The 15001-nt window shown below is 38.4% G+C and overlaps 1 pseudogene; it reads right to left on the bottom strand.

Moving 5' to 3' along the window:
* Window positions 1–8873: 8873 nt before the first annotated feature.
* LOC102394206 lies at window positions 8874–9367 on the bottom strand (annotated as a pseudogene).
* Between the last annotated feature and the right edge of the window lie 5634 nt (window positions 9368–15001).

Here is a 15001-nt window from a genome sequence, read left to right as displayed (position 1 = left end):
AATGGATAGTATTTATTATGACATCAATTTGAAGCACCAGGAAAACCATATGGAACTGATACCTAAAATGTTTTCTTGATGCCTTAAATACAATTATTTTTATAGTTATCTTTAATGTATCTACTTTGCTTAATAGCAGCTTTTAGTCATTGTTCATCCATCAGCTAAAGCACATAATGTACTGTTTGGTGTAACAGTGTCATTACAAGCAAAATCTTTGCTATCTTAATTTGCTAACTCCAATTTTGTGATTTTTAACCAGAAATGCATACTTGTAAATAGGATCATAAACATTTCACTTAGAAAAATTAAACCAGAAGCTCTTAAAATAAATGTCTCAATTGTCCTTTTTCAAGAAGGATGAAACTGTTTTGCGAAGTCTTATAGAGTTTGAGCCTCTAAACACAGAAAGGAAGGGGAGGATTCTAGAGCTCTCTGGTTTATAAGGAAGATATTTGCTTCGTGGAAAATTTTCCTCAGACTCAGTCCATATGGATTATCCTTTAAAATGTTATCGTCAGTTTTGCCTTTCTGCCTTCAATTGAAATAAGCCTAACCCTTGGATGCTGCTGAATTTATAGCTCTAGTAAAACAAACTCTTCTCACATTCCTACACACAATTGGGTTTCTTAGCTGCTCGAAAGATTTGAGCTACAGTACTTTGCTTCATTATTAAAGACATATGATGCCTGTTGTACAGATTTCCCCTTGGGCAACAGAGCTGATAAAAGAATAAAGAATTTCAAGAATCTGTATATCTCGAAAATAAGTCCCAAGGTATCTTTCTTTCATTTTTTTTTTAAGTTGTAGGAGAGCTTGCAAAATAATTTCCATTTTTATTTAGCTTTGTACTTATTGTGAAGCTGTGTGAGAATACAGCATTTGCCAGATGAAATTATTTGCCTTATGAAATAAACATATGTTCTTTTACCTTTTTGGCCACAGTTGATGATGTTAATGAGACATTCCTAAAAATGGGAATCTGATGTCAGTACTAATCAAATCCTGCTTACAGGTACAGTATTATTCCAAAGGGAGCAAATGTGGTTTACTCCTGAATGTTTTGCACTTTATACCAGGTCAAATTTTTGCACAGTCGATTGTGAAGTGTTTAAGGATGACAGCTTTCATCCATCCTAATGCCTTAATGTCAGTCCAGTGGTTCTGTGATCAGAATGTCTTTGTATTAAATCTATCAAATTGCCAGGCCCCTTGCAAGCAACTTTGGAACAGAGTGTGCAAGCTGCAATGAGTTACTTTGTGTTCGTATGTCAGGGGGAAAAGGCAATTTTAATCTAGATGTGCCCTCTTATACTGGGCTGTGTAGCTTCCTACAGGTGTATAAAATGGCTGAAGATTCCTTTTGTTAGCGCAAAAGGATAGCAGCTGAAATAAAAAGGGGGAACGAACAAGGGTAAGACATCTGTTAGAAATCAGCCTAGAAACAGGAGCTGGCAGTGTTCCCAAAGTGGTTTTTCAGCTTCTGTAGTTGATCATCGATGAACTTGGATCTAACTGACATAAGGGAGAAAAGCACATTCTAGAATTTAGCATTTAAGTCCTTTAACTGTCTAAGTCATAAGTGATAGAGCTATACAAAGAAAGTGTTACAGCTATACAGAGAAAGTGCTGTAACTGAAAGGATAGATTTTCAATAAATACAGAATTTTATTTGTGATATGGTCCCCAGATTTGCAGAAATCCCTTTGGGTCCCAGCCTTAAGCCCAGTGCATCATGAAGACTCATATTCATAGGAAGTGTTCAGTTAAGTACTTGTTACAAGTAACAGTTTCAGCTGCTGCTTAACTTGCCCTGCCCATGTTTATGGGATGATTGACTATAGAAGATGCTTCTCTTTAACTTTTTGTCTAAATATAAGGCTGAGGTAGACTTCAAAGAGAAAGAATGTAACAGATCTTTCATTTTATAGAGGGAGAAAGTTGGGCACCTAGAAGTAGAACATTTTGGTAAAAGTCACAAAGGTAGAAGCCAAGGTTAAAAATTAAATTTCTTAAACCTCGATATTGTGCTCTCAACTTTTAAAATAACTGGAATATATCCATATTTTTGACTAAGCTAAGGGATTAGAGAAAAATTTATATATATTGTTCTGAAAATAATAAACAATGTTTATTGAGCATATTATTTGACAGGCACTATTCTTTATATATTCATTTCGGTAAATCCTCACAGCAATCCTATAAAGTAACATTGCTCAATTTTACAAGTAATATTTCATATATAAGAAATATGTATATGTTTATTGCTGTATATAAAAATATATTTGTATCTATTTTTTTTGAGGTACCTATGTATGTATGTATCTCTCCACCTATCTTCCATCTATTTATTTTTGTGTCTACAAAAAATAAGTAAATGCAGAGCTGGTTAAGCACAGATATAGTGTGTAAGAAGACTATAAGACTATGTAAGAAGACTCACTCTATTTTTCCCCACAAAACAACACAATTAGCCAGAAGTTAAGCTTAAGCAAAGAACAACAAAAATACTAGGACTGAACAACAGTATCTCAGATTAAATATCTTTATTTTGAAAACATAAACATGTGTTCTCAGGTGACACAGTGGTAAAAAAATCTGCCTGCCAATTCAGGAGACACAAGAGAAGCAGGTTCCATCTGTGGGTCAGGAACATTTATGGGAGTAGGAAATGGCAACCCACTCCAGTATTCTTGCCTGGAGAATCCCACGGACAGAGAAACTTGGTGGCTACAGCCCACAGGGTTGCAAAGAGTTAGACATGACTGAGCGACTAAGGATGCATGCATGCATCACATAAGCAACCACTCTCTGATTTTACCATCACAAGTTAGTACTTTCATGGTTGTCTTCTCCTGCTAATTTATCTGGGTCAGAAATGATAAAAGTGTAAATATTTATGGCTGCTGCCACTGTGTCTACTCAGCACAGAATGATGGCTCTTCATTGCTACCCATCTTGTAAAATCCTAATCAAAATAGTATATCAATCTGGGTAAGTAAGTTACTTCATACAGGAAGACATTTTAATTTGGCAAGACAAAAGAAAGCCCTTGGATATAGTTGAGCCTGGAATGCAAGCAATATTATTTGGAAAAGGGCTAGGGTTAAGCTAAGTGCTATGATGGGTACGCTTCAGAGCAACAATCTGCTCCCGACCTTCGTAGAAATGGAAATATGACATGTAATCTTTGTGCCTCGGTTTCTCTGCTCAACATAGTGTTTTTAAGAGATGCATTCATTGTGTCACATGTATCAGTTTACTTTTCATATTATTATTGTTATTGAGTATATGACCAAACCACACATTGTTTTATGTATTCCTGCTGAGAAGCACTTAAACAGTTTCCAGTTTGGGGATGCAATTGACTAAAACGGCTATAAACCTTCATGTATGAGTTTTTGTGTATAAAAATACTTTAAAGTTTTCTTTTTGGTAAATATCTACAGAAGGAATTGCTTTGACAAAGTAACTTAATGTTTAGCTTTATAGGAAATGCCGAACATATTTCCTAGGTAGTTCTACTATTTTATCCTCTCATCAGCAATATGAGTGTTCTAGCTGCTTTACATCCTTGCTAACATTTGGGCTGATCAATTCCTTCAGTCGTTTCTAATTGACGTTGATGTGGTGTCTCACTGTAATTTAAGTTTGCATTTTTCTGATGACTGATTTTAGTGAGGCTCTTTCTGTGTGCTTATTCCACTTGAATTTGTTCTTTTGTGAAGTATCTTCCAATATTTTACTAGTTTAATATTTTGTTTTTCTGTTACTGAACTGTAGGAGCTCAGATATCCTGGACTCAAATCATCTGTTGCATATTGTTCCAGCCTTTTCATTTTCTTATGGTGTGTTTTGATGAACAGGCGTTTTTAACTTAAAGTCCAATGTATTGTACTTTTTCTTGTTAATGCTCATTTTGCCTTTTCTCATAATTTATCCAAGATTCCCAGAAATATTTGTCTATGTTTATTTCTAGAAATGTTATAGATTTGGACTAATGTTGTATGTCTGTGAATATCTCAAATTAATTTTTTTATTATTGTGAGATAATGGGTATTAAAGTTAATATTTTCTCATAGCTTTGTTCCATTTTTTCCAGATCACTTGCTGATAAGAATTTACCCTATTAAATTGCTTGGCTGTGTGTTATGGAAAATCAGTCTCTTTCTGCATTTTCTTTTCACTTGCACTAATCTATTTGCCTGTCGTCCTACCAACATTGCCTTGTTTTGATTACTGTAGATTCACAGCACCCAACAAACAAATAAGAACACTATTTTTGCCCTTATTTCTGCTTTCTGGTGTGCCACCTTTGGCTATATGCTTTATCGTTCTTTAAGGACATAGAACAAAAAAATTTGCTGTCGTGACATTTTATATCTAGTAACCTAAAACTCCAGCTGTAGTTAGGTTGGGCTTCTTGGATAGTTCAGCGGTAAAAGAATCTGCTTGCAATGCAGGAGACTTGGAGACGGTGGCTTCAATCCCGGGTCAGAAAGATCCCCTGGAGGAGGAAATGGCAGCCCACTCCAGTATTCTTGTCAGGAAAATCCCATGGACTGAGGAGCCTGGTGGGCTACAGTCCAGAGGTCACAAAAGTATTGGACATGACTCAATGACAAAACAACTTAAACTTCCAGCTACATTGGGCATATAACCAGGCTTATAAACTATAGCAAGAGATAATTTGACCATTTACTTCATTATTGCATAATAGGTAACATTAAAGATCTTCTGAGGTAGAGAGTTTCAAACTTTTTCATATTCCACTTTGATTTATTCAGTTTACACTTTAACTCATTTGAGTTCAGTTCAGTTCAGTCACTCAGTCGGGTCCAACTCTTTGCGACCCCATGGACTGCAGCACACCAGGATTTATTTCCATCACCAGCTCCCAGAGCCTATTCAAACTAATATCCATTGTGTCAGTGATGCCATCCAACCATCTCATCCTCTGCCGTCCCCTTCTCCTCCCGCCTTCAGTCTTTCCCAGCATTGGAATCTTTTCTAATGACTCAGTTCTTTGCATCAGGTGGCCAAAGTATTGGAGTTTCAGCTTCAGCATCAGTCCTTCCAATGAATATTCAGTACTGATTTCCTTTAGGAATGACTGGTTGGATCTCCTTGCAGTCCAAGGTACTCTCAAGGGTCTTCACCACCACCGCAGCTCAAAAGCATCTATTCTTCTGTGCTCAGCTTTCCTTATAGTCCAACTCTCACATCCATACATGACTACTGGAAAAATCATAGCTCTGACTAGATGGACCTTTGTTGGCAAAGTAATGTCTCTGCTTTTTAATATGCTGTCTAGGTTGGTCATAGCTTTTCTTCCAAGGAGCAAGTGTCTTATAATGTCATGGCTGCAGTCACCACCTGCAGTGATTTTGGAGCCCGAAAAATTAAAGTCTGTCACTGTTTCCATTGTTTCCCCATCTATTTGCCATGAAGTGATGGGACCAGATGCCATGATCTTAGTTTTCTGAATGTTGAGCTTTAAGCCAACTTTTTCACTCTCCTCTTTCACTTTCATCAAGAGGCTCTTTAGTTCTTCTTCACTTTCTGCCATAAGGGTGGTGTCATCTGTGTATCTGAGATTATTGATATTTTTCCTGGCAATCTCTTGATTCCAACTTGTGCTTCATCCAGCTCACATTTCGCATGATGTATTCTACATATAAGTTAAATAAGCAGGATGACAATATACAGCCTTGGCATACTCCTTTCCTGATTTGGAACCAGTCTGTTATTCCATGTCCAGTTCTAGCTGTTGCTTCTTGACCTGCATGCAGATTTCTCAGGGTACAGGTCAGGTGGTCTGCTATTCCCAACTCTTTGAGAATTTTCCACAGTTTGTTGTGATTCACATAGCCAAAGGCTTTGGTGTAGTAAATAAAGCAAAAGTAGATGTTTTTCTGGAACTCTCTTGCTTTTTGGATGATCCAATGGATGTTGGCAATTTGGTCTCTGGTTCCCTGCAAGTATCAACTCCTGAAAATGTGAATCTTTAAACTTTGTGATAGACTCTTAATTATAAACTTGCTTAAAATAATAATAAAGAGGAAATATTAGTTTATATAACAGAAAAATCCAGAAGTAAGAGAGTCAGCTTTAGGAAGAGTGTCATAACTGCTATCTCGGTCTTTCTCCTCTCCCCAACCCCTCTCACCATCAGTTCTAGCTGTCTCTTCACTCTTTTATTTTCTGTGTTGGTTTCAATCTCAGGCAAACTTTCACTATATAGAGGCTGTTGGTGGCTCTTGGTTTATCAACTTAGCTTCTCTTTTCAGTGATTTCTGAAAGAGTCTTGGGCTTAACTCCCTTGCTTAACTAGGATCTTATAACTGTCCTTGAGCTGCTCATTGTAAACGTGTTTGACTGGATGTGTCTACTTATCATCCTTCAGAGTAGGGTGAAATGAGGCCAGACTTACCTGAATTACTTTTCAAGCAAAAATAGAGGTCATAATTGCCACAAAAAAGGGGGAAAAGGCAGGCTGAACAGACAAAAACAAGAGACTATTTCTATAGTTCATGATACCAGAGTTAAATTCGATGACTGAAAGTGAAAATGAAGTTGCTCAGTCATGTCCGACTCTTTGCGATCCCATGGACTGTTGTCTCCCAGGCTTCTCTGTCCACGGGATTTTCCAGGCAAGAGTATTGGAGTGGGTTGCAATTTCCTTCTCCAGGGGATCTTCCTGACCCAAGGATCGAACCCAGGTCTCCTTCTTTGCAGGCAGATGTTTTACCCTCTGAGCCACCAGGGAAGCCCTAAATTAGATGACTATGTTGCAGTAATCATTTTTAAAAGAAATTTCATTTCATAATTTTCCTTCTACTCTTTACCTTCTGTCCCAGGACATGAAGATACTCAGTTTCTTCTTGCCACGTAACTCAAGAGATCTTGAATGTAAAATTTATTTTAAAACACTGAAGTTATTTTATGTCAAAACTTCTGATATGTATGGTTTAACACAATGTGTATTTTTTGACTTTTCAGTAGCATTTCCTGGCCACTAATGATAGTGGCATGAATGTATTGCTGTGCTATCAGCAGTTCTAGGCTGGTTTTCAATAGTTTAAAATGTAATTTCTCTGAAAGAAATTTCAGATAAAAAATTGGCATTCTGATCTCTGCAAGTATGCTTCATTTTTATAGTGATTAAAAAGGTCCATTTAGTTGATTTGTCAGCCTTGTAAGAACTTTCTGTTAGATGCTCATCCAAGTGCTTTGGCAAAGGGCCATATTATATGGATAAAAGGGGAGGAGAGTTTAAATCTTTTTGAATAATTTTTTAGTCTCTGATGCAAATTACCCAAAGTCTACATGTACATTAACTCCAGCATTACCTGAAGGTTAAACAAACTTGTTTTACCATCACTTTTGATCTCTGGACAAAATGGATTTACGTTTCTGTGAATCCATGTAGCTACAACCATAAGTCACTGTCCTAAGAATACGTTAAGGGTTTTCTTCAAATATTATTGCTTAATAAAAACATGCTAGAAAATGAATCATCATGCCCTCAATAAACATCTCTGTTTAGTATTAAAAACTCACCTTTCTAATTTCTTAGTCAAGGCCTGAGAGTCCCTGGATAAATTGGACCCCACTCCAGATGGTACGTTAAGCAATCCATTCTACTTGGCCAGCATTTAGCTCAGAGACCAGCAAACTTAATTATCCTATCCTTATTTGTAGAGTTATTTCACCTTAGCACCTTCTAGCTCCAGAATACATCATAATGTAACAGAACTCTCTGGAAAACTCATTTCTCTTATGGCCATTAGCATCTGTTTTTTCGACCTCCTCCTTGCTTTCCCTCAGCATCTGTTTACAGATGCTTCTGGCCCCTTTCATGGTAGCCAATTATTTTACAAAGGGCCCCTTTCCCTCCCCTTTGTTGTTGAAAACATCAATTTCTATCTCTCTACTCCTTTTAAAAAATTTTTTTAAGTATATTTCTAAATATGAAAAAACAACTAGAAGATCATTTTCCCAAGAGACTCTATTGAGAAGAATAATCAGAATCATGCAAGCTGTTTCTTTCCCTTTTTCCCCTGGTAAAACCACTACACTGGCCTTCAGAGATTGTTCACTTGGCAGAGGGAAATAAGAGGAAGGGCTTCTAGTAGCAAACTGGTTGTGACCCTTGTAATCCCAGTGGGACATCCAGGTCAATGAAAAAGGGAAGCCGAGATCTTCAATCACCTCTTGGATCTCTGTGGGTGTGTAGTTCTCCTGATTTCTTTGGTCCCTGTTTTCCGGTGCTGCCTTGGGGTTCTTCCAGACATCTAACACAAAGATTCCTAAGATCTTCCTCTGATGCTTGCTTCTTCTTTGATGTCCTGGGTTTCCCAGGACCTGCTGCTGATAAAGTGACCTTGTCCTGTTCCTCTTCTATGCAATATTGCTTTCTTGTACCTGTAGCTCTTGGTCAATGCATTAGACTAGTTGTCCAAAATGAGACACAAAGCATTTCTGCTTGTTTATAAAATAGTTTCTTATAGGTTATGCATAGGCATTCCATTATCCTACCATGAAACTTGATTCTCTATTATGTGTCATTATCCATATAAGAAGTAGCACAAAACAGTGGGTAGATATCATAGGTCTTGATGACAAACCGCCTAAATTCAGGTCCTAACTCCAGTCATCATCAGCTGTGTGACCTTAGAAAAGCTACTTAATCTCTCTGTGCTTTGGTTTCCCAATCATAAAACAGATGAAATAGTAACACTCAGTCAAATGTTACTGGAAGGACTTAGTGTCCACAACCCTTGTCTAAAATCTACAAGACAGGAAGTACCCTAGAATTAAGAGATTTTTCTTTTCTTTTTTTTCTTTTTTGGGGGGAGGGGAAGTTTAAGGGTTTTTTTCTTTCTTTAGACAGTCTGGTCCCTGATGGGGGCCTCTCCACCGCCCCTCTCCAGTTTGGCTACTGTTCTGAATGTTGCTTGATTTTGAGCAGCTCCACCTCGAACACCAAGGTTGCACCACCTGGAATCTTTGGGGGAGCTCCCCGCTCTCCATACCCCAGCTCTGATGGAATCACCAGCTTCTGCTTTTCCCCCTCACACATCTCTAGCAGCCCCTGGTCCCAGCCCTCGGTGACCTGGCCTGTGCCCAAGGAGAAGACAAAGGGCTGGTTCTGGGGCAGGCTGCTGTCAAACTCTGTTCCATCTTCTAGCTTCCCCGTGTAGTGCAGCTGCAGGACGTCCCCTTTCTGCGATTTGATGGGACAGTGGTCTACCCATTTCCTGACTCCAATCTGCAGCTTCCGTTTGCCCTCGGCCCCTGTGGCCATGACCAGGGCGCTCAGGCAGATGGACAGTACTGTCAAGATCTAGCTCAGCCTCATCTCTCTCCTCACCACGCCCCCCATTTTTATTTTTTAAAGAAAAGTTAAATAGAGTCTATGTATCACACAATACCCATGAAAGAGTTTGAGCAGTAGAGTCAGACATATTAATTATTCTACAGGACAGTACACAGATACTTACACTAAATTGAATTTAAAAAGACTAGAAATAGTCACATAGCTGTTCAGGTGAAGTTTTGCCATCAAATGACTTTAAGTTAGGTCAGGTATTGCTGTCAAATGAGTTGTGAAAAATGTGTTTCAGCTGGAATTGCCTGAATATAGTGTTTAGTTAGGGTTTAGTACATAACAGGAACTTCCCTAGTGGTTCAGATAGTGAAGAATCTGCCTGCAATGCAGGAGACACGAGTTCAATCCCTGATCAGGAAGATCCCCTGGAGAAGGAAATGGCTACTCACTCCAGTATTCTTGCCTGAAGAATCCCCATGGACAGAGAAGCCTGGCAGGCTACAGTCCATGGGGTCACAAAGAGTCAGACATGACTGAGTGACTAACAATTTCACTTCCTACATAGTAAGCTCCTCAGACATTGTCTACTTTTTACAATTACTAGTATTATTACTCAGTCAAAACATTTATTGAGTGTCTACCACACGCTATTTATTCTGACACGTTATTGTCATATGTCATAATGAGCTACTTGATTGAGGTCAGATCCCTTTCCTTTTCATCAGACTGTTTAATTAATTAATTTTTTTTTTTTTTTTTAAAGATTTGAGTGAACGCTTTGGAACTTGAGGAGAGAGGTGCCAAAAGATTTTTTTCTAACAAAATTGAAAAAATTTTCTCTCCAGATAAATTTAATAATCAGATAATGGACCTCATTGGTTTATTTTTTTTAAATTTTTGTTGTGTAATTGACAAAATTGTAATACATATACAAAGTATACAATGTGATGATTTGATATATGTATACAGAGGTATGAAATTAGCATATTCCCACCAAATTAGCATATTCATCACCTCACATATTTACTTTTTTTATGAAAACGTTTAAGTTCTACTTTCTTAGCAAATTTTAATTATACAATACAGTGTCACCAACTATAGTCACCATGTTGTACATTAGATTCTAATCCTGAGGTGGTAATGGCTCCAGGCAGAACTGGAAATGGCTGCTAATCCCATCCTGAAAGAAAGTGAAAGTGTTAGTTGCTCCATCCTGTCCAACTCTTTGCGACCCCATAGACCGTAGCCTGCCAGGCTCCTGTGTCTGTGGGCTTCTCCAGGCAAGAATACTGGAGTGGGTTGCCACTCCCTTCTTCAGATGATCTTCCCTACCCAGGGATAGAATTTGGACCTTCTGCATTGCAGGCAGATTCTTTACCATCTGAGCCATAAGGGAAGTGCAATCCCATTCTACCCTCTTCAAGACAGAGTGGTTCATCCTTCCTCAAGTTCTTCCAGCACATCTGGTCTCTGCTCGTGAGATGGTCCATCTCACTCTTATATTTGAGATGACAGGCTATGTCAACAGCCAGTTGTAACACTTTGTCTTCTATTTGAGCCACTGAGAGGTGGGCATCTTCTGTCTTCTACTGGATATTACATGGTGGCAAGTATGTGAAAAATTTCATGGCAAATTACAAAATACACAAACTATAGAAAACCACATGCTCCTGTTTTCCTCCTTACTTATATAAATGACACCTTGGGACTAGGGTAAAGGAACACATGGCATCATTCACTGCTAACAACAGTTCATTGAATCTGTCTGTTCACAGATGAAAGAAGCCTTGTTCCAAGCTAACTGGCCAAGGTCTTAACCTGCAGGACAGTCCTCATAGATTTTAAACCTAAGCATATTCAGTGACCTGAATAAGTGATCATCAGAATTTTTTTCAGCTAACTTTCTATAAGTAGTCTGGACTCTAGTTTTCATTTTTTAAAAAGGTTACTATTTTATGATTATAGACCAAACTAAAGGAATAGTCTATAAATTTTTCTGTAAGTAGGTTGGCCCTTGGTTTTCATTTTTTTACTGTTAAATAACCACAGATTGAATACAAGAAATTACATATGTACACTTATATATACATACAGATGGTATTATAGGATATATAGATAATAAAAATATATCTATATATTTTATATATAGATATTTAATTCTATATACATTATATCTTATCTATTGTTTTATCTTATATCTATGTATTTTTATATATATTTCTATCTATCCATAGATAGAAATACAGTTATCTTCTATTAAAAGTCTGTCTAGACTTTTTCCTTTCCAAAACCTTTTTTTTCAGTATACATCTCCTCTATCCACTCAGTGAAATGTGAAATTCACTCAGGAGGCCACTTTATTCCTAGCCTAAAATTCCTGATGTTCTGAACACTTGATATGGTGCCCTTTAGGATTACTGCCAGTTGAACCTAAATTCTGTGGCCATTACCCCGCAAAGTACATCAGGCTGTGAGACAAGCTCTTAAAGGAAAGTAGTTTTTCAAGCTACATTATGGTGCTTTTAAAGGGAATAAAATCCTTAATGAGAAAATGAGTCTCTTGAGACTTCTGGCTCCAAGGTCAGCTCCGCACACTTGCCCTCTTGCTTGGCAGAGAATCTGTTCAGGGACATTTCAGGGAGCCCATTCTGTAAAAGGTCCAGGATGAAATAGGATGACAGCCTGTTCTCTGGAGCCTCTGTTGAGCAACTTTATAATTCTCTGACAGATTCCCTGAGAAGCTGTTCCCACACAACAATACCAAGTCACCAGCCTCTCCTGCTGTTACCACCCAACCAGGGAAGGAGGAACTGGGTTGCTAAGGAACCTGATGCAATAGCACCTGATGGAACTAACACTTGTCAGCTAATAACAGTTTAGTGTGAATAAACTTCTCAGAATCTTCCCGGGTGCATTAATACACTGCCAGATTCTGCAAAGCTTGGGCCCCGTATTTATTTACCTTTATTTCTACTCACATTTAGGGCAGTGCTAAGTAAACATTTTTGGAGTGTCAGCTGAGGTCAGCCTGCTCTACAATATTGGCCTCAGCTGGTTCTTCCTTGTTGTGGGTGAGGAAGAAGAAGGGCTTTTTCTAGCCACTGTTACTCGTGGCTTGAATCTATGCTGAAAGTAGTACAAAGAGGGGATTGCTTTCAGAGACCACAGAAACGAGGCTGACAGAGCTTACGTGAACCATGGAGTGTGATGATTAGGAGAGAAAACGGTGCTTCAGATTCAGAATCATCCACCAAATGCTAAGATAGGTATTGTGGATGTTGCTGAATAAAGGGTGATGAAAAGCCTCTAAAAATTATTGTGCAAACGACTTTTGGAGCCTCTCTAGGTGGTCTCCATTAGGCGATGGTATAATTTAAGTGCAGCTGCCCCTCTTCTAGGAGAGTGGTTAAATAAAGCCTTGATAATGAGATACAGAAAACAGGATTGGAATCATTTTGTTCATTTTGGCTTCTCATACACCCATATTTAAGGCTTTTTGGTAAGCTACAATGAACACTTCAACATTGTGAGAAATAGAGATGACACTAAAATGTAATTATATTTAATATATGGAATGCAGAATAATAACATTCTGTAAATTAGGACAGGTCAAAGAAAGGGAGAATCTAATCTGGTTTCCTGCACCTCTTTCCATGTCTTCAACATTAACTAAAGCTCACTGTAAGATATATTAAAAGGAGATGAATTCATTGGTGTGGTTCTTTGTTATTTTACCTTCACCCAGAAATGTAATTAAGAAGCAAATCATATTACTTTGATGACAAAGTTTGTCAGAAATGGCATTATTACCAAAATTAGAGAAAACACAGACTACATTCCCACTTTTAATTTATCACAATAGTGAGAAAAGTTCTAAATGCTCCAAAATGGTGAAATCGAACGAGAACTATCAGCATTTTGTTACTTATGAGCAGAACTAATTTCCTTTCAGCCTTATGGAATTAATGACATAATTTATGGTGCATTTCATTGCTTTTAATAGTGGTAGAATGTATAAAACAATGCATGCTGTATATGTATAAAAACAATACTTTTTTCTCAAGCTCTTATCAGCCTATGAATTCTTGAGATAAACTTAAAAGTCATCAAAGTGGTAAGTAGTGTTCTTGATTAAGAAAATAAGACTCAGGAATTCAAAGGTTTATGAACTTTATTCAGGTTTATGCAGCATCTATTTCCCAGGATGGAAAAAAATCTCCACCTGCTTTATTTCACACACCTCCTGACTCTGAGCCTCTGGGGCATAATAAAGTCACTGGTCTATACTTTCACCCTGATGAGATCTTCTGTCAGAGGTGACCTTTTTGTTCTTGTTCAAGCCAGACCCAGTCACCAATATGTGCCTGATGACTTATTGAAAGCTTTAAACTCTCTTAACTCCTTGTATGCTGCAGTTCTGCAGGCTGCATCTGCCCAGAGACTACACACAGTACTTCCCGTGCTCAGAGCTCTGGTAACAAACTGCACACTCCAGTCAAGACTCTCCCAGGTCACTGAAGGGATTTGATGAAATACCATGTCCCTTCTAGGTGTTTTTTTATCTTGTTGAAGGGACCGTGATCATTTTAGGAGCCATCCTCAGCTCACATGTTATTGTCCAAGAGCTTCTTTTAAGATTTTCCAACATCATTCTTCCTTCCCCTCTCCTGCCCTAGCATGTGAGACAGCAAACTGGTTCTTCCAGGATCTTTGTAGCAGGAGAGGATAAGGGAGAACATTTTTTTTTGGTCAAAAGGAAGAAGAAAGGCTCAGAGCTGGGAGTCACATTAAAACAGTAAGACTGTTGACTTTTGCCCTGGCCCTTTAGATGGCACAGTGGTAAAGAATCTACCTGACAATCCAGGAGACACAAGAGACACAGGTTCTATCCCTGGGTCGAGAAAATTCCCCTGGAGTAGGAAATGGCAAACTACTCCAGTATTGTAGCCTGGATAATCCCACGGACAGAGGAGCTACAGTTCCTGGGGTCACAGAGTTGGACATGACTGAGCACGAATGCACTTTACACACATTTGATCCTAAGAAATAACAAAGGTTAAAGAAATCCCCCTACTCTTGCATTCCAGCAAACAGCATACTGCAGAAGCCACCCTATCCCATATGATTTAGATGCAACTCACAGATGTGTCCTTATTTACCTATGACAAGTCAGACATAGACTCTCCAAATTTCCATTCTTTGCCTCATAAGTGATTTGCTGAACTGCCTATTCCTGCTAATCAATCAGAACACTCAAACTTAATTTTCTCTCCTTTCCCCAGGTCCCTGAATTTTGACCTCCTTCATCCTAAGCCAGAATCCTAACTCTCCTAAAGAGCCCCTGTCAAGAGTAGGGGGCTTCACGGTAAACCAGTCTTTGATCTGTTGTCTCATCAGGTCATCCTTCATCCTACTTTCCCACACCTGGTTCTCTCTAGCCTTGTTGACTTCTCCCTAGAAAAGAAAAGCCTTTTCCTGCTTAACTGTTGAGACACTAGCAGATCTCTTGTCCAGAGCATTCTCTGTGTTGCAATAATAGTTCACCTCTCCAACTGCAATAGTCACTCCCTCCAATCTGTTCTTAGGCCACATTCAGTGCTTTGATATTTCTTCTCACTACTAATCTCTCTGGGTCTGTCTCTCTCTTACATACACACATACACAGAT

This window comes from Bubalus bubalis, chromosome 1, assembly GCF_019923935.1.
Source record: "Bubalus bubalis isolate 160015118507 breed Murrah chromosome 1, NDDB_SH_1, whole genome shotgun sequence".
In the NCBI taxonomy this organism is placed as follows: Eukaryota; Metazoa; Chordata; class Mammalia; order Artiodactyla; family Bovidae; genus Bubalus; species Bubalus bubalis.
This window is presented reverse-complemented; position numbering and strand designations above follow the sequence as displayed.